The sequence below is a fragment of the Ranitomeya variabilis genome, chromosome 8 (assembly GCF_051348905.1).
Source record: "Ranitomeya variabilis isolate aRanVar5 chromosome 8, aRanVar5.hap1, whole genome shotgun sequence".
NCBI classification, from domain to species: Eukaryota; Metazoa; Chordata; class Amphibia; order Anura; family Dendrobatidae; genus Ranitomeya; species Ranitomeya variabilis.
This window is the reverse complement of record NC_135239.1, coordinates 108,836,006-108,859,102: the sequence shown is the minus strand read 5'-3', so window position 1 is coordinate 108,859,102 and position 23,097 is coordinate 108,836,006.

Below are 23,097 nucleotides of genomic sequence, written 5' to 3'. Positions count from 1 at the left end.
CATTATACTGTATGGTCTGTGGGGTGCATTATACTATATGGTCTATGGGATGCATTATGCTGTATGGTCTATGGGGTGAATTATACTGTATGGACTATAGGGTGAATTATACTGTATGGGCTATGGGGTATATTACACTCTATGGGCTAAAAGATGCAGTGTACTGTATGGAGTATAGGGTGAATTATACTCTATGGGCTATGGGGTGCATTATACTTTTTGGGCTATAGGGTATATTATACTCTATGGGCTATGGGATGCATTATATTGTATGGAATATAGGGTGCATTATACCGTATAGGCTATGTGACGCATTATGCTGTATGGTCTATGGGGTGCAATATACTGTACTCAATATAGGGTGCATTATACTGTATGGGCTATAGGGTGCATTATACTGTATGGACTATAAGATGCATTATACTGTATGGCCTATGGGGTGCATTATACTGTATGGCCTATTGGGGCATTATACTATGTACGCTATGGGGTGCATTATACTGTATGGACTCTGGGTTGCATTATACTGTATGGTCTATGGGGTGCATTATACTTTATGGTCTATGTCTATGAAGTGCACATATTACATCACCCAGCTTTGCACAAAGACTTCCCTCTGCTCCTAGCATTCTCATGGTATGTTCATCCACCCAGCTCTTCTGCTCTCCTGCTGTCTGTGTTGTGAATTTACTTTTTGCTCCCTCTAGTGGTTACTAGTTTTTTGACTCTGGTTTTTCTGTCATTCCTTTTATCCGCACCTGGGTCGTTAGTTAAGGGTGTTGCTATTTAAGCTCCCTGGACCTTCAGTTCAATGCCTGGCAACGTAGTTATCAGAGCTAGTCTGCTGTGCTCTTGTCTACTGATCCTGGTTCCAGTTATATCAGCTAAGTCCGCTTTTTGCTATTTTGTTTTGGTTTTGTATTTTTGTCCAGCTTGTTCCAAATATATATCCTGACCTTTGCTGGAAGCTCTAGGGGGCTGGTGTTCTCCCCCCGGACCGTTAGACGGTTCGGGGGTTCTTGAATTTCCAGTGTGGATTTTGATAGGGTTTTTGTTGACCATATAAGTTACCTTTCTTTATTCTGCTATCAGTTAGCGGGCCTCTCTGTGCTAAACCTGGTTCATTTCTGTGTTTGTCATTTCCTCTTACCTCACCGTTATTATTTGTGGGGGGCTTCTATCCAGCTTTGGGGTCCCCTTCTCTGGAGGCAAGAAAGGTCTTTTGTTTTCCTCTACTAGGGGTAGCTAGATTCTCCGGCTGGAGCGTGTCATCTAGAATCAACGTAGGAATGATCCCCGGCTACTTCTAGTGTTGGCGTTAGGAGTAGATATATGGTCAACCCAGCTACCACTGCCCTATGAGCTGGATTTTTGTATTCTGCAGACTTCCACGTTCCTCTGAGACCCTCGCCATTGGGGTCATAACAGTCTGTCTATGAAGTGCACATATTACATCACCCAGCTTTGCACACAGACTTCCCTCTGCTCCTAGCATTCTCATGGTATGCATTTCAGCTCACCCCAGCTTACCCTGTGTTATTTATGACCTTGTTTACTCAGGCTTGATTGTATGCATCTGGTCCACCCTTAATTCTCTGACCAAGATGAGCAGAGACCACTCCTCTCTGCTTCACACCTGAATGCACTTAGTTGTACATATATTGCATAGCTAAAGTCTGCATGACTTTAGTCTGCAGTGTGATTCCTAGAAGTGTGTTCTAAAAGTGTGAGGATAACAGTAGAATTAAAACCTGAATTGAACCTGAAGGGAACTGAAGGTAACTGGCCAGTCACTGTAAACAATGTTTCTGTTTATTTTCACCCTCACCCCTATAATCCTTCACTTTATGCTACCTCCCCTAATCCCTACACCAAGTAAGGAACTGTTTATCTCTGCTTCAATTCTCCCCATCCATCTCACCTCCTCCTCAGAACTGTTCCTTAACATACAATCCTCTGTCTCCAAACACAGACAGCCCCCTCATGCCCTCTCTTGCTCCCACCTGCTAACACTTTCTCTGCTCCTTCTCACTGCTGGTGATATCTCTCCAAATCCTGGTCCTCCTCACCACATTCCCACAGTCATTTCTACCACCCATCCACGTTCTATCACAAATTTCCGTAACCTCTCTAACCTTATACCCATTCGCCCAGCCTCCACTTCCCTAGTCCCACTAACAGGAGCTCTGTGGAACGCTCACTCTGTCTGCAACAAGCTTTCCTACATCCATGATCTCTTTGTTACTACCAAACTTTCATTCCTCGCCATCACCGAAACCTGGCTCATCCCTTCCGACACAGCCTCCCCTGTTGCACTCTCTTACGGTGGCCTCCAACTTTCTCACACACCCCGCTGCGGCAGCAAACATGGTGGAGGAGTTGGTTTTCTCCTGTCAGATAACTGCTCCTTCACCCCAATCCCACTTCTACCCTCTGTTACCCTCCCTTCCTTTGAGGTGCACTCTGTGCGCATCTACTCCCCCTCCAACCTCCAACTGGCTGTCATTTATCGCCCGCCAGGGCCAGCCACCACCTTCTTTGACCACTTCACCACCTGGCTACTTCATTTCCTTTCCACGGACATCCCCACTATCATCATGGGCGACTTCAACATCCCCATTGACACTTCCCTCTCAGCTGCCACTAAACTTCTATCTCTCACTTCCTCCTTTGGCCTCACTCAATGGTCTTCTGCAGCCACTCACAAAGATGGTCACACACTGGACCTCATCTTCACCCGCCTCTGCTCCCTATCTAACCTCTCTAACTCACCTCTTCCTCTCTCTGACCACAACCTTCTCACATTCTCTTCCCTCTCCACTCCATGTCTACAATCCCCACCCCACAAACTTTCACACCCTCGCAGAAATCTTAAACATCTTGACCTACATTCATTCTCTGAATCCCTCCTCCCTCTCACAGACATAAGTTCTTTACACAATGCGGATGACGCTGCCGCTCTATATAACACTACAATAGCTGTAGCTCTGGAATCTGCTGCCCCACTTACACATACCAAAGCTCGCAAAATCAACAGACAGCCCTGGCACACCAGCCTGACCAAAGAACTGAGGCGAGCCTCCAGGGCTGCTGAGCACAGATGGAAAAGATCCCACTCCAACGAGCACTTCATTGCATTCAAACAGTCCCTCACTACTTTCAAGACCACACTCGCCACAGCTAAACAAACCTACTTCTCATCTCTCATATCCTCCCTGTCTCACAACCCTAAACAGTTATTCAACACTTTCAATTCTCTCCTCCGTCCCCCAGCACCTCCTCCCTCCCCACTTATCTCAGCTGAAGAATTTGCCTCATTTTTCAAGCAAAAGATTGATAACATCAGAGACAGTTTTGGTCAACGACCCCCAGAGCCCTTCCTCCCGACTTCCCAGCCCTCCACCTCCAAAACCAACTTCTCCACCATTACAGAAGATCAACTCTCCACTCTACTCTCAAGATCGCATCTCACCACCTTTGCACTTGACCCGATCCCATCCCACTTCATCCCAAACCTCACCAAAGTCTTCATCCCAACCCTAACCCATCTCTTCAACCTATCACTAACAACTGGTGTTTTCCCTTCAAGCTTTACACATGCCTCAATCACACCTATCCTCAAAAAGCCTTCTCTTGACCCATCCTCTGTATCTAGCCATTGCCCTATATCACTTCTTCCTTATGCCTCCAAACTACTGGAACAACATGTCTACCTTGAACTGTCCTCCCATCTCTCTTCTTGCTCCCTCTTTGACCGCTTACAATCTGGCTTCTGGTCACACCACTCCACTGAAACTGCCCTAACTAAGGTCACCAATGACCTCTTAACTGCCAAGAGCAAGCGACACTACTCTGTCCTCCTCCTCCTCGACCTGTTGGCTGCCTTTGACACAGTGGACCATTCGTTATTATTACAGACCCTCTCATCCCTTGACATCACAGACTTGGCCCTATCCTGGATCTCATCATACCTAACAGACCGGACATTCAGTGTCTCCCACTCACACACCACCTCCTCACCTTGCCCCCTATCTGTCGGAGTCCCACAAGGTTCAGTCCTTGGGCCCCTGCTCTTCTCCATTTACATCTTTGGCCTGGGACAGCTCATAGAATCTCATGGCTTCCAATATCACCTGTATGCTGATGACACACAGATCTACAACTCTGGACCAGATATCACCTCCCTGCTAACCAGAATCCCTCAATGTCTGTCCACTATTTCATCCTTCTTCTCCGCTAGATTTCTGAAACTTAACATGGACAAAACAGAATTCATCATCTTTCCCCCATCTCATGCGACCCCCCCCAGCGAACCTATCCATTACAGTGCATGGCTGCCCACTCTCCCCAGTCCCACAAGCTCGCTGCCTCGGGGTAATCCTTGACGCTGATCTCTCCTTCAAACTACATATCCAAGCCCTTTCCACTTCCTGCCGACTTCAACTCAAAAATATTTCACGAATCCGTACATTCCTCAACCAAGAATCTGCAAAAACCCTAGTCCATGCCCTCATCATCTCCCGCCTTGACTACTGCAACCTCCTGCTCTGTGGCCTCCCCTCTAACACTCTCGCACCCCTCCAATCTATTCTAAACTCTGCTGCCCGACTAATCCACCTGTCCCCCCGCTATTCCCCGGCCTCTCCCCTCTGTCAATCCCTTCACTGGCTCCCCATTGCCCAGCGACTCCAGTTCAAAACCCTAACCATGACATACAAAGCCATCCACGACCTGTCTCCTCCATACATCTGTGACCTCGTCTCCCGGTACTTACCTACATGCAACCTCCGATCCTCGCAAGATCTCCTTCTCTACTCCCCGCTTATCTCCTCTTCCCACAATCGTATTCAAGATTTCTCTCGCGTATCACCCCTACTCTGGAACCCTCTACCACAACACATCAGACTCTTGCCTTCCATCGAAACCTTCAAAAAGAGCCTGAAGACCCACCTCTTCCGACAAGCCTACAACCTGCAGTAACCACCGATCAACCAAACCACTGCATGACCTGCTCTATCCTCACCTACTGTATTCTCACCCATCCCTTGAAGATTGTGAGCCTTCGTGGGCAGGGTCCTCTCTCCTCCTGTACCAGTTATGACTTGTATTGTCTAAGAATATTGTACTTGTTTTTATTATGCATACCCCTCCTCACATGTAAAGCACCATGGAATAAATGGCACTATAACAATAAATAATAATAATAATAATAATAATAATAATGGTCTGTGGGGTGCATGATAGTTTATGGGCTGCGAGAATCATTATACTGTATGGGCTGTGGGGTGCATTATACTGTATGGACTGTGATGTGCATTATATTTTGATGGCTATGGAGTACATTTTACTGTATGGTCCATGGGGTGCATTATTCTGTATGGGCTATGGGGTGCATTACACTGTACAACTATGGGGTGCCTTATACTGTAGGGGCTATGGGGTGCATTATACTATATAGGCTATGGGATGCATTATACTGTATGGTCTATGGGGTGCATTATACTCTATGGGCTCCATTATACTGTATAGGCTATGAGGTGCATTATACTGTAAGGGCTATGGGATGCTTTATACTGTATGGTCTATGGGGTGCATTACACTTTGCACAAGGAGAAGCTGTATGGGAGAGTGATGCAAAAGAAGCCGTTTCTGCAAGCACGCCACAACAAAGTCGGCTGAGGTATGCAAAATCACATTTGGAGAAGCCAATTTCTTTTTGGAAGAAGGTCCTGTGGACTGATGAAACCAAGATTGAGTTGTTTGGTCATTCAAAAAGGCGTTATGCATGGCGGCAAAAAAACACAGCATTCCAAGAAAAACACTTGCTACCCACAGTAAAATTTGGTGGAGGTTCCATCATGCTTTGGGGCTGTGTGGCCAATGCCGGCACCGGGAATCTTGTTAAAGTTGAGGGACGCATGGATTCCTCTCAGTATCAGCAGATTCTTGACAATAATGTTCATGAATCAGTGATAAAGTTGAAGTTACGCAGGGGATGGATCTTTAAGCAAGACAATGATCCAAAACACCGCTCCAAATCTACTCAGGCATTCATGCAGAGGAACAATTACACTGTTTTGGAATGGCCATCCCAGTCCCCAGACCTGAATATCATTGAACATCTGTGGGATGATTTGAAGAGGGCTGTCCATGCTCGGCGACCATCAAACTTAACTGAACTGGAATTGTTTTGTAAAGAGTAATGGTCAAAAATACCTTCATCCAGGATCTCATTAAAAGCTACAGGAAGCGACTAGAGGCTGTTATTTTTGCAAAAGGAGGATCTACTAAATATTAATGTCACTTTTCTGGTGAGGTGCCCATACTTATGAAGAAGGAATATAAAATAGCTCACCCGTGATGCATAAACCAATCTTCGGGAGCACGGACCCGCTGTGTCCAGGTGTATAGAATCCAAAAAAGAAGAGAATGTCCAGCTTCACCGAATCCGTAAAAAAGAGTTTTCTTTATTCACAAACTTTAAGCATAGAGGATACAGATTTCAGCACGAGCCATATGGGTAAGAATCTCAACGCGTTTCTGGAGACTAAGCTCCCTTAATCATGGTAATGATTAAGGGAGCTTAGTCTCCAGAAACGCGTTGAGATTCTTACCCATATGGCTCGTGCTGAAGTCTGTATCCTCTATGCTTATGATTAAGGGAGCTTAGTCTCCAGAAACGCGTTGAGATTCTTACCCATATGGCTCGTGCTGAAGTCTGTATCCTCTATGCTTATGATTAAGGGAGCTTAGTCTCCAGAAACGCGTTGAGATTCTTACCCATATGGCTCGTGCTGAAGTCTGTATCCTCTATGCTTAAAGTTTGTGAATAAAGAAAACTCTTTTTTACGGATTCGGTGAAGCTGGACATTCTCTTCTTTTTTGGGGCCCATACTTATGCACCTGTCAAATTTTGTTTGAATGCAGATTGCACATTTTCTGTTAGTACAATAAACCCCATTTCAAGGCAGAAACATTACTGTGTCCAACAGTTATTAAATATATGAAACTGAGATAGCTGTTGCAAAAAAAACAATTTTTATAAAACATTAAGCTTAAGATTAATAGGGGTGCCCAAACTTTTTCATATAACTGTATTTTGAGCTCAGTAAGAGACCCAAGGAGTCAACCCAGCTTCAAAGCTGTCCACTCTCACTCCCATCAAAGCCGTCATATGTTCCATCCTACGAATATCGGCCATTCTATTCAATAAATCTTGATGAGTAGGAGGGAAGGTCAGCTTCCATTTGTGAGCAATCTGGCATCTTGCTGCAGTTAAAATATGCAGTATTAACCTAGCTGAGTTCTTACCCAAGCCTCTAGGAGGAACATTAAACAAATAGGTAGCAGGATCTAGATCCACATCCACATACAAAACCTCTAGTATTAAATCTTTTTAACGGGAACCTGTCACCCCCCCAGGCATTTGTAATTAAAAGAGCCACCTTGTGCAGAACTAATGCTGCATTCTGACAAGTTGGCTCTTTTAGTTCTTGTTCCTGGCACTGCTGAAATAATTGTTTATGAAATTTGTCCCTCATACCTTGAAATCATCCTGGGGGCAGGTCTTTCCCCCCTAACACAGACGCACCACAGCCGTCAGTCATGGCCTCTGCGATCTGGGCGCCGCCTCCTCTTCCTTCATTAGCGTTCCCGGCGCCTGCGCTGTTATTTTTTTTTGTGCATGCGCAGTTGCGCTGCCCTTCGAACTCACAGCGCAGGCACCAGGGAAGCTAATGAAGGAAGAGGAGGCAGTGCCCGGCGCGCAGAGGCCATGAGTGACGGCTGTGGTGCGTCTGTGTTTAGGGGGGAAAGACCTGCCCCCGGGACGATTTCAAGGTATGAGGGACAAATTTCAAAAACAATTATTTCAGCAGTGCCAGGAACAAGAACTAAAAGAGCCACCTTGTCAGAATGCAGCATAAGTGCTGCACAAGATGGCTCTTTTAGTTACAAACACCTGGGGGGGGGATGACAGGTTCCCTTTAAATATTTTCAGGTCAGAATTTAGTAAGGCTATTGGGCCGTAATTGGAACAGTCCAGGGGACCTCTTCCAGCTTTAGGGATAACAATCAGGTAGGGGCCCTTGAGAAAGGCGCGGTAGTGTGTGCACAGCGACTCATATATCCATCTACGGGTATGTATCATCCCTATATCTATGATTGACTCTGATATATGCTATTTATACTATTGAACAGATATATTCATCATATGTATGGTACACTGTCCTCAATATATGTTACTCTGATGTGCACTTACTTGTGCCCTGTCTATGCGTGGTGAGGCTATCATGGGGGATCCATTCCTTGCCATTTGTTCACCTGTTATTTATAATAAAGACTACTTGTTTATTTACATATAATTGGACGTTTTGACTGTTTCTTTTTCTTGGTTGTGTAGGGGTGTGACATAGTATCTGGGATGGGGGAGCCCTCCAGAAAGGAGTTGAACATCCTAGTCATGTAAGGCGTCAACTCTTCAGCATAGGTTTTATAGTATAAATAGGTGAATCTATCTGGACCTGGAGATTTGCACAACGGAAGATATTTCAAAATCTTTACTATCTCATCATGAGTAACTGTCTGATTAACGCCTTAATCCCATATGACGTACTATCCCATCGAGGTGGGGTGGGCCTTAATTCCCACCGACGGGATAGTATGTCATATGCGATCGACCGCGCTCACGGGGGGAGCGCGGCCGAGTGTCAGCTGACTATCGCAGCTGACATCCGGCAATATGTGCCAGGAGCGGTCACAGACCGCCCCTGGTACATTAACCCCCGGAACACTGTGATCAAACATGATCGCAGTGTTCCGGCGGTATAGGGAAGCATCGCGCAGGGGGGGGGGCTCCCTGCATGCTTCTCTGAGACCTTCGGAGCAACGCGATGTGATCGCGTTGCTCCGAGCATCTCTTACCTCCTCTCCCTGCAGTCCCCGGATCCAAAATGGCCACGGGGCTGCATCCGGGTCCTGCAGGGAGGTGGCTTACCAAGCGCCTGCTCAGTGCAGGCGCTGGTAAGCCTGCAGCGCTGTTAGTCAGATCGCTGATCTGACAGAGTGCTGTGCAAACTGTCAGATCAGCGATCAGTGATGTCCCCCCTGGGACAAAGTAAAAAAAAAATTCCACATGTGTAAAAATAAAAATAAAATTCCTAAATAAAGAAAAAAAAAATATTATTCCCATAAATACATTTCTTTATCTAAATAATAAAAAAAACAATAAAAGTACACATATTTAGTATCGCCGCGTCCGTAACGACCCAACCTATAAAACTGTCCCACTAGTTTTCCCCTTCAGTGAATACCGTAAAAAAAATTAAAAAACGAGGCAGAAAACAACGCTTTATTATCATACCGCCAAACAAAAAGTGGAATAACACGCGATCAAAAAGACATATATAAGTAACCATGCTACCGTTGAAAACGTCATCTTGTCCCACAAAAAACGAGCCACCATACAGCATCATCAGCAAAAAAATAAAAAAGTTATAGCTTTCAGAATAAAGCGATACCAACATAATTATTTTTTCTATAAAATAGTTTTTATCGTATAAAAGTGCCAAAACATAAAAAAATGATATAAATGAGGTATCGCTGTAATCGTACTGACCCGAAGAATAAAACTGCTTTATCAATTTTACCAAACGTGGAACGGTATAAATGCCCCCCCCCAAAAGAAATTCATGAATACCTGGTTTTTGGTCATTCTGCCTCACAAAAATCAGAATAAAAAGCAATCAAAAAATGTCACATGCCCAAAAATGTTACCAATAAAAACGTCAACTCGTCCCACAAAAAACAAGACCTCACATGACTCTGTGGACCAAAATATGCAAAAATTATAGGTCTCAAAATGTGGAGACGCAAAAACTTTTTTTGCTATAAAAAGCGTCTTTTAGTGTGTGACAGTTGCCAATCATAAAAATCCGCTATAAAAAACACTATAAAAGTAAATCAAACCCCCCTTCATCACCCCCTTACTTATGGAAAAATAATAAAATTAAAAAAATGTATTTATTTCCATTTTCCCATTAGGATTAGGGCTAGGGTTAGGGATAGGGTTATGGCTAGGGTTAGGGTTAGGGCTAGGGTTAGTGTTAGGGTTAGGGCTAGAGTTAGGGATGGGGCTTGGGTTAGAGCTAAAGTTAGGGTTAGGGTTGGGGCTAAAGTTAGGGTTAAAGTTAGGGTTAGGGTTGGGGCTAAAGTTAGGGTTAAGGCTAAAGTTAGGGTTAGGGTTTGGATTACATATACGATTGGGATTAGGGTTGGGATTAGAGTTAGGGGTGTGTCAGGGTTAGGGGTGTCGTTAGGGTTACCGTTGGGATTGGGGTTAGGAGTGTGGTTGGATTAGGGTTTCAGTTAGAATTGGGGGGTTTCCACTGTTTAGGCACATCAGGGGCTCTCCAAACGCGACATGGCGTCCGATCTCAATTCCAGCCAATTTTGCGTTGAAAAAGTAAAACAGTGCTCCTTCCCTTCCGAGCTCTCACGTGCACCCAAACAGGGGTTTACCCCAACATATGGGGTATCAGCATACTTGGGACAAATTGGACAACAACTTTTGGGGTCCAAGTTCTCTTGTTACCCTTGGGAAAATATAAATTTGGGTGGCTAAAAATCATTTTTGTGGGAAAAAAAATATTTTTTATTTTCACGGCTCTGCGTTGTAAACTGTAGTGAAACACTTGGGGGTTCAAAGTTCTCACAATACATCTAGATAAGTTCCTTGGGAGGTCTAGTTTCCAATATGGGGTCACTTGTGGGGGGTTTCTACTGTTTGGGTACATCAGGCGCTCTGCAAATACAACGTGACACCTGCAGACCAACCCATCTAAGTATGCATTCCAAATGGCGCTCCTTCCCTTCCGAGCTCTGCCATGCGCCCAAACGGTGGATCCCCCCCACATATGGGGTATCAGCGTACTCAGGACAAATTGGACAACAACTTTTGGTGTCCAATTTATCCTGTTACCCTTGTGAAAATACAAAACTGGGGGCTAAAAAATCTATTTTGTGGAAAAAAAAAGGAATTTTTATTTTCACGGCTCTGCGTTATAAACTGTAGTGAAACACTTGGGGGTTCAAAGCTCTCAAAACACATCTAGATAAGTTCCTTAGGAGGTCTACTTTCCAAAATGGTGTCACTTGTGGGGGGTTTTAATGTTTAGGCACATCAGTGGCTCTCCAAACGCGAGATGGTGTCCCATCTCAATTCCAGTCAATTTTGCATTGAAAAGTCAAACGGCGCTCCTTCCCTTCCGAGCTCTGCCATGCGCCCAAACAGTGTTTTACCCCCACATATCGGGTATCAGCATACTCAGGACAAATTGCACAACAACTTTTGTGGTCCAATTTCTTCTCTTACGCTTGGGAAAATAAAAAATTGGGGGTGAAAAGATCATTTTTGTGAAAAAATATGATTTTTTATTTTTACGGCTCTGCATTATAAACTTCTGTGAAGCACTTATTGGGTCAAAGTGCTCACCACACATCTAGATAAGTTCCTTAAGGGGTCTACTTTCCAAAATGGTGTCACTTCTGGGGGGTTTCAATGTTTAGGCACATTAGGGGCTCTCCAAACGCAACATGGCGTCCCATCTCAATTCCAGTCAATTTTGCATTGAAAAGTCAAATGGCGCTCCTTCCCTTCCGAGCTCTGCCATGCGCCCAAACAGTGGTTTACCCCCACATATGGGGTATAAACGTACTCAGGACAAATTGTACAACAACGTTTGGGGTCCATTTTCTCCTGTTACCCTTGGTAAAATAAAACAAATTGGAGCTGAAATAAATTTTGTGTGAAAAAAAGTTAAATGTTCATTTTTATTTAAACATTCCAAAAATTCCTGTGAAACACCTGAAGGGTTAATAAACTTCTTGAATGTGGTTTTGAGCACCTTGAGGGGTGCAGTTTTCAGAATGGTGTCACACTTGGGTATTTTCTATCATATAGACCCCTCAAAATGACTTCAAATGAGATGTGGTCCCTAAAAAAAATGGTGTTGTAAAAATGAGAAATTGCTGGTCAAATTTTAACCCTTATAACTCCCTAACAAAAAAAATTGTTGGTTCCAAAATTGTGCTGATGTAAAGTAGACATGTGGAAAATGTTACCTATTAAGTATTTTATTTGACATATCTCTGTGATTTAAGGGCATAAAAATTCAAAGTTGGAAAACTGCGAAATTTTAAAAATTTTCGCCAAATTTCCATTTTTTTCACAAATGAACGCAAGTTATATCAAAGAAGTTTTACCACTATCATGAAGTACCATATGTCATGAGAAAACAGTGTCAGAATCGCCAAGATCCGTTGAAGCATTCCAGAGTTATAACCTCATAAAGGGACAGTGGTCACAAATGTAAAAATCGGCCCGGTCATTAACGTGCAAACCACCCTCGGGGCTTAAGGGGTTAAGAGATGCTAATGGAGCGCCCCCACTGCCGCAGGGCCGAGGAGCACCCGGTATCGGGCCTCTGCGTCTCAGTCCTGGGGTTGTCACGGTGGCTAGGCCCGGTCCGTGACCCTGCTGAGGGGCGTCCAGTGAAAGTTGAGAATGTGATGATGTTGTGGTGCGGTGTAGGTCGCGGTGAATAACGAGGACACCAGGTTGCAGTCTCTTTACCTCTTTACTGAAGGCTTCAGGATCCTCAGTCCGGAATACGGTTAACCGGGCTACCTGCGTCCGGCCGGTCTGATGGCACCTCCAGAGTTCCCTTTGCAGGTGGAAATCTGTGCCTACCTTCTAGCGCTTGTGTGTTGTAGTCCTTCCCTGCTGTGCTTACGGGATAGTCCTCACAACTGTTGTGTCTGTTTCTGAAGTTCCCTCACAACTCGATTATGATGTTCTTCTTCGTCCCCCCAGATGATATGGCTAGGACGCACCCGTATGACGGGTAGGCTCGGAGCTCTTCCGGGACCCTAGAGTCGCCCCTCTCCAAATGTTGCCCCCTGTGTCTGCTTAGGTGATTTTGGGTGAGACAGCCCGCCTAGAACTGACTGTCCTGCCATAGGTTTGAAGTAAGGCCTAGAGCTCAATACTTCCTCGGCGTTTCCGGCCACCGGCTACGCGCCTCAGTAGGATGTTGCCTCGTCTTACAGCACGACTCCTACTGGTGTTTCTCCTTGTTGCGTTGATCTCGTTTCTCACTCAGCACAATAAACCTCGCTTCTTGTCCTTTCTTGGGGTACCGCCGCAATGAAGTGCAGGCGCGGTCCCGTAACGCTCTTTCTGTTCGCTAGGCCTCTGTCAGGATCCCACCCCTGACAGGGACCCCCCTGAATCTTCCCCTGCAACACCCTCTGCCACAGGATGTTGCCTGGTTCCAACCCAGTCAGCTTCTGACTAACTTCCTATCTAACCCCTAGTTTTATCAGATTGCGAGGAGTGGCCTAATACATAGCACCCTTAGCTCCCTCTGGAGGCCAGACTGTAAAGTGTATTGGTGTCTGTGATACCTGGTCAGGTGAACTCCTTCAGTGCCATCAGACGTACCATAGCCCCCCTTAGCGGCGGAGCATCAGTACTGCAACGACCAGGATTCTGGGGTGCTGCACTCCCCCCCCGGTTAAATCCAGTACTCCTGGACTGGGAAGAAAACAACAATACATGTCAGCAAAAAGACATACAATTTTTGAAATGCAACAATAAGTAAATTTGAACAGAGCTTCCCTTTATGGGAGGTGAGGACACTTGAACGTTACAAACATGGTTAAATATTTTAAATAACATACTATGAATAACTTCTCTTACCCAACAGGGTATTCTACTTAGTGCAATTTCTGAACAATAATTCAACATTGCCTTTAAGGACGTATACGCTGAATCCACTAAAGACCTTCTTATAAAACACTATAAGGCTAATCAACTTTTCTTCATTTTCCACCTTTACATCTGCAGGACCGCCTGTCTATCTGCCCCAGGCCTACTGCCTCTCGCTCTGTTGCAGGACCGCCCCATTCCTCATCCGGGCCTACTGCCTTTCTGCTACTATACACAGTATAGAACTTATCAACCTTCTCTCAGTTTAGGATCGCTGAGCCATCTCTGTACGGCTCCTAGGAGGACTCACCGACTAACCCCGTACGGGTTCACTTCCTGTCCTCATTCTCTAACACATTATTAAACATTTCTTACAATTAACTAGCTAACTACATATAACTTCGACATGTAAGCATTATTCGACTTTAAGTGCTATTGGTGAACGTCCCCTTTAAGAGGGGACCAAGTCTCTTGGAGGTAGTGCAACTTCTCAAGCTGCAAGTTCGTATACAGCAAGGACTCCGGTGCTGTTTCAAAGAACAGTTTCTTCGCAAAGAGTCCTTTTCTTTGTAAAACCAGTAGAGGGCACCTTTAAGAAGGTGCAAACTATTTACAATAAGTTTGCAATCATGCAGTGTTCATGATCCAGCAGTTCTTTTCAACAATGATGAACGAGAAACAAAAGCAAAAAGGCAAAAATAGGGATCCCGGGTAAACTAAGGGATCCCTTTAAGAGTTAACCCAAGTCGGGTTGTAGCAGCAAGAAGACACATAGAAAGATGGACAGTTAACTATATACAGTTTGCAAAGCACTTTAAAGATTCATAGTAAATTGCAAGACATCAGACGGTAGTGGACATCTCCTGACCGTGGCGGCTTCGGTCCCTGGTCTCCGGCTGATGCGATGTAAGTATCGGTGGTTGGTCTCTCGGGTGCAGTCAGTTCACCTGGTGTCTGGATTCGAAGGCTAACCCTGGCTCCAAGCTTGGTAGCCGCAACAAGGCGTACTGTGGCGATAGTAACAAGATCTGTCAAGTCCGGATCAGTCATGGTCGGGGTAACAGGTGACACCTCCTCAGGCCCACATCGTTGGACGTTCCGAGCGCACCATCCTTGTGCACTCCGGTGGCGGGTGTAGGTCACCTGATCCCCCCTTTGCAATAATGGGTCACCATATTGGTTGCGGAAGGGAGTCTTCACATTGTAACTGGTAACGAAGACGTCAGTCGGTAGTCCCGGTTCCTGTATGAAGCCCCAACCCCGTTTCGGGTGAAAGGCCAGCACAGTTCCCCGCTTAACCACGTCTTTCCTGCCGTGCGCAGGCTTTAGGTGTTTCACTTTTGGTGGGTCAGTTTGTTCTGTCTCTTTTCGGTTTTCCCAGTGTAGGGTCAGGCATTGTTTATATTGTTCCCAAGTGAGCACAGCAAGGGTGAGGCCTTCCTCCCGAGCTCCATCTGGCCCAACCCGGGGGGTATTCCACTGGAAGATCACCCCGTCCGAGCTCACGTCTAGGGGTTCCCCCATCCTGATTGGTAGTGGAGGCACCAGGTTCCCCATCGTGTCGGGAGTCAGCACCACCCACTCCACTGAGAGGAAACAGTTATTGTCGGGGTGAGGAGCGGTCGCGGGAGCGGGTTCGGTCAGGGGAGCAGGATCGGTCGGGGGAGCAGGATCAGTCGGGGGAGTAGGGGCGCCTTCCATACCTGCGCCTGATGTGATTCCACCGATGTCGATCTGTTCCGTTAACAAGGACACTGGAGTCGGCTGCAGCCCGGACCGCGGCTCCTCCAAGGCGGCCTCCCGATGTGGCTCTGCTCGCCATGGCTCCGTGGTCGGGATAGGCGGGCTCGGATCCTCCGCCAGCGGCTCCAAGGAGCTCGAGTCCTTCAGCTGCGGTGAGTTCGCATCCGTCTCCGGTCGGTGGGGACAACCCAGGGTCACTTCGCCGCCGCTCGGGCACTTGTTGATCATCTTCGCTGTCCGGCATTCGGCGGCAACGCATGCACCTGGCTCCGCCATTTCTCCAAGGTCGAGCTCCCTCTTCACCTCGTTCCCACCGTTGCAAATCAGGGGGTGGTTCTTCTCTGCTTCTGGGCAGGTCATCATCTCGCAGCAATAGTCGGAGGGGGCGGTCACCGCTTTTGGCGCCACTCTGGTATTCTCCTCCCATGGTACGCCCTTCTTCTTCCTCTGCGTTCCCCGTGGCGCTGCAATGGCGGCGGTTTTTGGCGGGAACTTTTGGCGGCAAGTGGCAATGCACAGTCTTTGCAATAAGTCACAGTCCAAGCACAACAAATCACAATTCCAAGGCACACATGACCTGATTCTTCAGGCTTAAGTAGATCCTGTTCATGACACCAAGTTGGAGTGCCCCCACTGCTGCAGGGCCGAGGGGCACCCGGTACCGGGCCTCTGCGTCTCAGTCCTGGGGTTGTCACGGTGGCTAGGCTCGGTCCGTGACCCTGCTGAGGGGTGTCCAGTGAAAGTTGAGAATGTGATGATGTTGTGGTGCGGTGTAGGTCGCAGTGAATAACGAGGACACCAGGTTGCAGTCTCTTTACCTCTTTACTGAAGGCTTCAGGATCCTCAGTCCGGAATATGGTTAACCGGGCTACCTGAGTCCGGCCGGTCCGATGGCACCTCCAGAGTTCCCTTTGCAGGTGGAAATCTGTGCCTACCTTCTAGCGCTTGTGTGTTGTAGTCCTTCCCTGCTGTGCTTACGGGATAGTCCTCACAACTGTTGTGTCTGTTTCTGAAGTTCCCTCACAACTCGATTATGATGTTCTTCTTCGTCCCCCCAGATGATATGGCTAGGACGCACCCGTATGATGGGTAGGCTCGGAGCTCTTCCGGGACCCTAGAGTCGCCCCTCTCCAAATGTTGCCCCCTGTGTCTGCTTAGGTGATTTTGGGTGAGACAGCCCGCCTAGAACTGACTGTGTTGCCGTAGGTTTGAAGTAAGGCCTGGAGCTCAATACTTCCTCGGCGTTTCCGGCCACCGGCTACGCGCCTCAGTAGGATGTTGCCTCGTCTTACAGCACGATTCCTACTGGTGTTTCTCCTTGTTGCATTGATCTCGTTTCTCACTCAGCACAATAAACCTCGCTTCTTGTCCTTTCTTGGGGTACCGCCGCAATGAAGTGCAGGCGCGGTCCCGTAACGCTCTTTCTGTTCGCTAGGCCTCTGTCAGGATCCCACCCCTGACAGGGACCCCCCTGAATCTTCCCCTGCAACACCCTCTGCCACAGGATGTTGCCTGGTTCCAACCCAGTCAGCTTCTGACTTACTTCCTATCTAACCCCCAGTTTTACCAGATTGTGAGGAGTGGCCTAATACATAGCACCCTTAGCTCCCTCTGGAGGCCAGACTGTAAAGTGTATTGGTGTCTGTGATACCTGGTCAGGTGAACTCCTTCAGTGCCATCAGACATACCATAGCCCCCCTTAGCGGCGGAGCATCAGTACTGCAACGACCAGGACTCTGGGGCGCTGCACTAACGCTTCTGAGGAGAGCACTGGGAGGTTTAGACTGGAAAAATAATTTTGCAATAGGATGTCTCTACTATTCACATTTGAAGAAAAGTTATCCTGTAGATTATATAATTTGCGATAAAAATTATAAAACAGATTCGATATTTCAGATGGATCATAGTGAATTGTACCATCCTCCCCCTTATGGCCTGGGGATTTGAGGACATAGTACTATCCTTCAAATGCCTCGTGAATAACATGTGGACCTTATTGCCCTTTTCATAATATTTTGCTTTTGTATATAAGAAAAGTTTTTCAGCCTTTCCTATGGACCACCAAGGAAGGAGAGACGGCTAGTTTGTGCTCCTCTTTTATGAGATGATAACTCAAATTACTATATTCCAATTTGGCATTTTTTTCAGTCTAGAGCCCTCTTTAATACAGTAACCCCTCATTACAGCCTTATGTGCCTCCCACAAAACTGAAGGGAGGAAACTTAGCCCTCATTAAGATGAAAGAAAACAGTGAGATGTTCTAATAAGATCTTTCTGATAGTAGGATCTTTAAACAAAAACTTGTTCAACCGCCAGTGACAGGTCCGAGTTAGTGGTTGAGAGGATTTCAGATCTGGAACTACAGTATAGCGGCATGATCTGACCAGGTGATTTAACCCATCTCGGCTATTCCAAGTATCCTGAGAGTTAAGATGTTTGCAAAGAAAAAAATCTAGTATGAATATGATGTGGGGGAGATTAGAAGGAGTAAGCTCTTTCCTCAGGATGATCTATCCTCCACAATTTGAACAAGGAGTTGGTCCTAATCATTTTCCTGAATTCTAATCTAACTAGATTTTGTGGGGAAGGGGGGGACTACCTCTCACAAAGTGTCTGTCAAATATTTCCGAAAAAGGAACATTAAAGTCCCCTCCAATTAATAAAGCCGCAGGTGGAAGTTTCTGAAATAAAGAGAACACCTTCTGTATGAATCAAATCTGTCCAGTTTTTGGAGCATATAGATTACATAAGGTAATTGGTTTGCCCCTCATAGTTGCTTCTAGAACTACATATCTCCCCCCCTCCGATCCACATATTCCTTGATCACTTGCAATGGGCAGTTTGACAATAGCAAAATCACCACCCTTCCTTTCTTACTGTTGTTAAAAGCTGAGAAAAATGTAGGAAAGGAATTAAGAGCAAACTTAAATGTCCCAGTTTTATTGTAGCGAGTCTCCTGTAAAAAGGCTATATCGGCCTTTGGGGATTTTAATTCCTGAAGGGAAATATGTCTGACAGTGAAACCACTGGCCCTTCCCCTGTGTTATGTCATTCCCACTCTGCTGCCAGGAAGGAGGTGCTGAGGCCTCCTGTCCACAACCTGCAGTGGCACAGACACAGCAGTCAGTAACCACGTCCAGTTCGCTGTCCCAGCGCAGCGTTCTGTTGTCTCTTGTCAGCATATATGTCTGTTCACAAATTGTTATTTAGATAGGGCATACATTGTACGGTGATGGACAAAGACCATTGATGACTTTTCCAGGCTCTGAAATGAGACTTCTGTCTCTTTATTAAACTGTTGCTTCCCTTATATTTTCTACATTTGGGTCCTTAAAAAATGGTGGTGTGGTATTGCCCAGTTTCTGTACATTTTAAGCACGTCTAAGGCTTCTTTCACATTTCCGTCGGTACGGGGCCGTCACAAACAGTCGGCCCGACGTACCAACGAATGTTGTGCACAATTGTCTAACAGTCTTACGACGCATCCGCTGCCCATTGTGAGTTACGGGGAGGAGGGGGCGGAGTTCCGGCCGTGCATGCGCGGTCGGAACTGGCGGATTCGACGGACGAATAAACGATACATTGAACGTTTTTCCGTCTTGACGGACCGCAAAAACACGACGCATCCGTCGCACGACGGATGCGACGTGTGTCCATCCGTCGCAATCCGTCGTTAGTTCAAGTCAATGGCAAAAAAAAGGATCCTGCGGGCACATTTGCAGGATCCGTTTTTTTGCCATAACGACGGATTGCGACGGCCCCCAAAAGACGGAAGTGTGAAAGAAGCCTTAGAGACTGGGTTATCCGCTCCTCAGACCTATTCAGGCCGCAGCCTTAAGGCCCCGTCTCACTTAGCGAGATCGCTGCTGAGTCACAAGTTTTGTGACGCAACAGCGACCTCAGTAGCGATCTCGCTATGTTTGACACGTACCTGCGACCCGGCCCCTGCTGCGAGATCGCTGGTCGTGTCGGAATGGCCTGGGCCTTTTTTTGATCGTTGAGGTCCCGCTGACATCGCTGAATCGGTGTGTGTGACACCAATCCAGCGATGTCTTCACTGGTAACCAGGGTAAACATCGGGTTACTAAGCGCAGGGCCGCGCTTAGTAACCCGATGTTTACCCTGGTTACCAGCGTAAATGTAAAAAAAAAAAAACAGTACATACTCACCATCTGATGTCCGTCAGGTCCCTTGCCGTCTGCTTCCTGCTCTGACTGAGCGCCGCAAAGTGAAAGTGAAAGTACAGCACAGCGGTGACGTCACCGCTGTGCTCTCCTCTCACTGTACGGCAGCACTCAGTCAGAGCAGGAAGCAGACGGCAAGGGACCTGACGGACATCAGATGGTGAGTATGTACTGTTTTTTTTTTTTTACATTTACGCTGGTAACCAGGGTAAACATCGGGTTACTAAGCGCGGCCCTGCGCTTAGTAACCCGATGTTTACCCTGGTTACCCGGGTGCTGCAGGGGGACTTCGGCATCGTTGAAGACAGTTTCAACGATGCCGAAGTCGTTCCCCTGATCGTTGGTCGCTGGAGAGAGCTGTCTGTGTGACAGCTCCCCAGCGACCACACAGCGACGCTGCAGCGATCAGCATCGTTGTCTGTATCGCTGCAGCGTCGCTGTGTGTGACGGGGCCTTTACACATATTGGAATATGGTAATTACCACGCTAAGGCCTCTTTCACACTTCAGTTGTTTGGCGTCAGTCTAAAACCGTCATTTTCCTCAAAAAACGGATCCGGTTTTTTTTTCGACGGATCCGTTTTTTCCCCATAGACTTGCATTAGCGACGGATTGTGACGGATGGTCGTCCGTTCCATCCGTCATGCGACGGATCCGTCAAAATTTAGCGGACGTCATCTAGACATTGACGGTCATTGCAACGTTTTTTGTCTCCGTTGAAATGACGGATCGCGACGGATCCGTCGCGTCCGTCATTCCATAGAATGGCCACCTATGGGCGACGGATCCGTCGCCCCAATCCGTTTTTTCAATTTTTTTCAATTGCGCATGCTCCAAAAAGTATATACAACCCCCGAGTAACGGATCCGTCAAAAAAACGGATCCGTTACATCCGTTTTTTCAACAATTGTGACCTTTACCTGAGCTCTGTAGCACTGCCTGTCATCTGAGTTAAGGTACCTTCACACGAAGCGACGCTGCAGCGATAGCGACAACGATTTCGATCGCTGCAGCGTCGCTGTTTGGTCGCTGGAGAGCTGTCACACAGACCGCTCTCCAGCGATCAACTATGCCGAGGTCCCCTGGTAACCAGGATAAACATCGGGTAACTAAGCGCAGGGCCGCGCTTAGTAACCCGATGTTTACCCTGGTTACCAGCGTAAAATCTAAAAAAAACAAACAGCACATACTTACATTCACGTCCCCCTGCGTCCACTTCCTGACTGACTGAGCGCCGTACAGTGAGAGCAGAGCGGTGACGTCACCGCTGTGCTGCTTTCACTTTCACTTTGCGGCGCTGAGTCAGAGGAGGAAGCAGACTGCAGGGGACGCAATGTGAGTATGTGCTGTTTGTTTTTTTTACATTTTACGCTAGTAACCAGGGTAAACATCGGGTAACTAAGCGCGGCCCTGCGCTTAGTAACCCGATGTTTACCCTGGTTACCAGTGTAAAATATCGCTGGTATCGTTGCTTTTGCTTTCAAACACAACGATACACAGCGATCGGACGACCAAATAAAGTTCTGGACTTTATTCAGCGACCAGCGACATCACAGCAGGATCCTGATCGCTGCTGCGTGTCAAACGAAACGATATCGCTAGCGAGGACGCTGCAACGTCACGGATTGCTAGCGATATCGTTATAATGTCGTTTCGTGTGAAGGTACCTTAACACACTCCACAGACCTCTACTCTCTCTGGGACATATCCTGTAATTACTCCATTGTTGCTTAAAACCATGCAAACAATACATTCTGCCTGGTTGTATAGTCTCCAGAAGAAGTGATTGGTCTTGTGCAGATAGGTAAAACACCAAAAAAGGAAAAATTCAAGAAAACACACCAAAAACAGGCAGAGATGCTTACCTTTCTAAATGGGCCTCAATACAATTGCACAGACAATGCCAAATGCACAGGTGCAATATCTAATGAAACAGCCAGCCTTCAATCAGGGATTGGCTGTGTGGTACACCAATGCACTAAGATATATACTCTGTATGTGGCGTGTTCACACAAGGAATGCAGAGCATCTGGCTTCAGCCTATTAATAACGCCCTATGGTGGGCTGCCCAGTGCTACAATGCATCCTGTGTGAACAGAGGTCACAGTGTACAGAACCATTTGGGCCCAACGGCACCCTGTTTTGTGCAGATAGGTCAATGGCACGCCTGTCTCTTTTCCTTGAGGAGGCTGTTTACAAGTGAAATGAGGCTTGTACATGTTCCTGACATGGGTTTCAGGCCTGACAGAGTGACCACAATATAGGCCCTCGCTTGCATGCACTATATTCAGAATTTAATTCTAATACTTTTGGCGTCTGGTAGAATCCAATTTCCTCACATTGATCATACAGCTCCCCCAACTCCTGTATTATATTCACCTTACAGCGGTTTCACACACTATGACAGTTATTCCATTGGGATCCGGTGGCAAAATTGAACTGTTACAAGATGCAGGTTTCACTGCACCTGCTGGCCCTCTGAAAGTTAAAAGCGAGGGCCGCATAATGACATGGTGGTGGACGTGGTGTTGGTGGGGGTGGCGGGTGAAACCCAAAATTCAAATGGGCATGTTTTTGCTGGCATTGTGAAGGGATGAGGAATATGTATTGTATTATCTTTCTATTTGGCATGAAGGAGGGACCTCCCATATGTAGGAGTGAGAGCTCTCCCAAATATGATACAGGGCCACCTGAGGGCCCTTACAAAACTCAGGTATCACAGCACCTTCTGGCACTCTGCAAATTGTAAGCGAGGGCTGCATAATTGCAATGGTGGTGGTAAATACTCCGTGTGAACATATGCATATAATGTTTAGTTTTATTTAGCATTATACTGTATACATGTAATTATGAGTAAAATAATGTTTCATAGCATTTTTCCCTTTTAAAACCAGCGCAATTGTATGACAATATTATTCCTAGATACCATAGGTGAGTCAGAAAGGCATGCAGGCATCTTCTCCATGCTGCTCCCATTTAGTTTTAGCTCTTTCTCATCTATTGCAGCTTGTTTCCCCAGACCTGTTTGTTGGGTCCAGTAGAAAAATATTTGGCTTTCCCATTGACTTGCATTGAATTCATTATTCAGTACGATTACCCAGATATTAGAAATTATTTGTACCGATTTTACCACATCTGAATATTTCACTATTCGATTATCACTAAATATAAGTACTAAGGTCGGGGTCACACTAGAGAGAAATACGGACGAGGGAGAGGCGCAAAAACAATGCATTGCACTTGGACCAATGTTTCTCTATGGGGCACCTTCCATCAGCTGTATATTTCTCGGCCGTATTTAACGGGCTGAGAAAATCACAGCATGCTGCGATTGTCAGCGTATTCCTACAAAAATACGCCAATGAAAGTCTATGGGGCGAGAAAAATACGGATTACACACGGA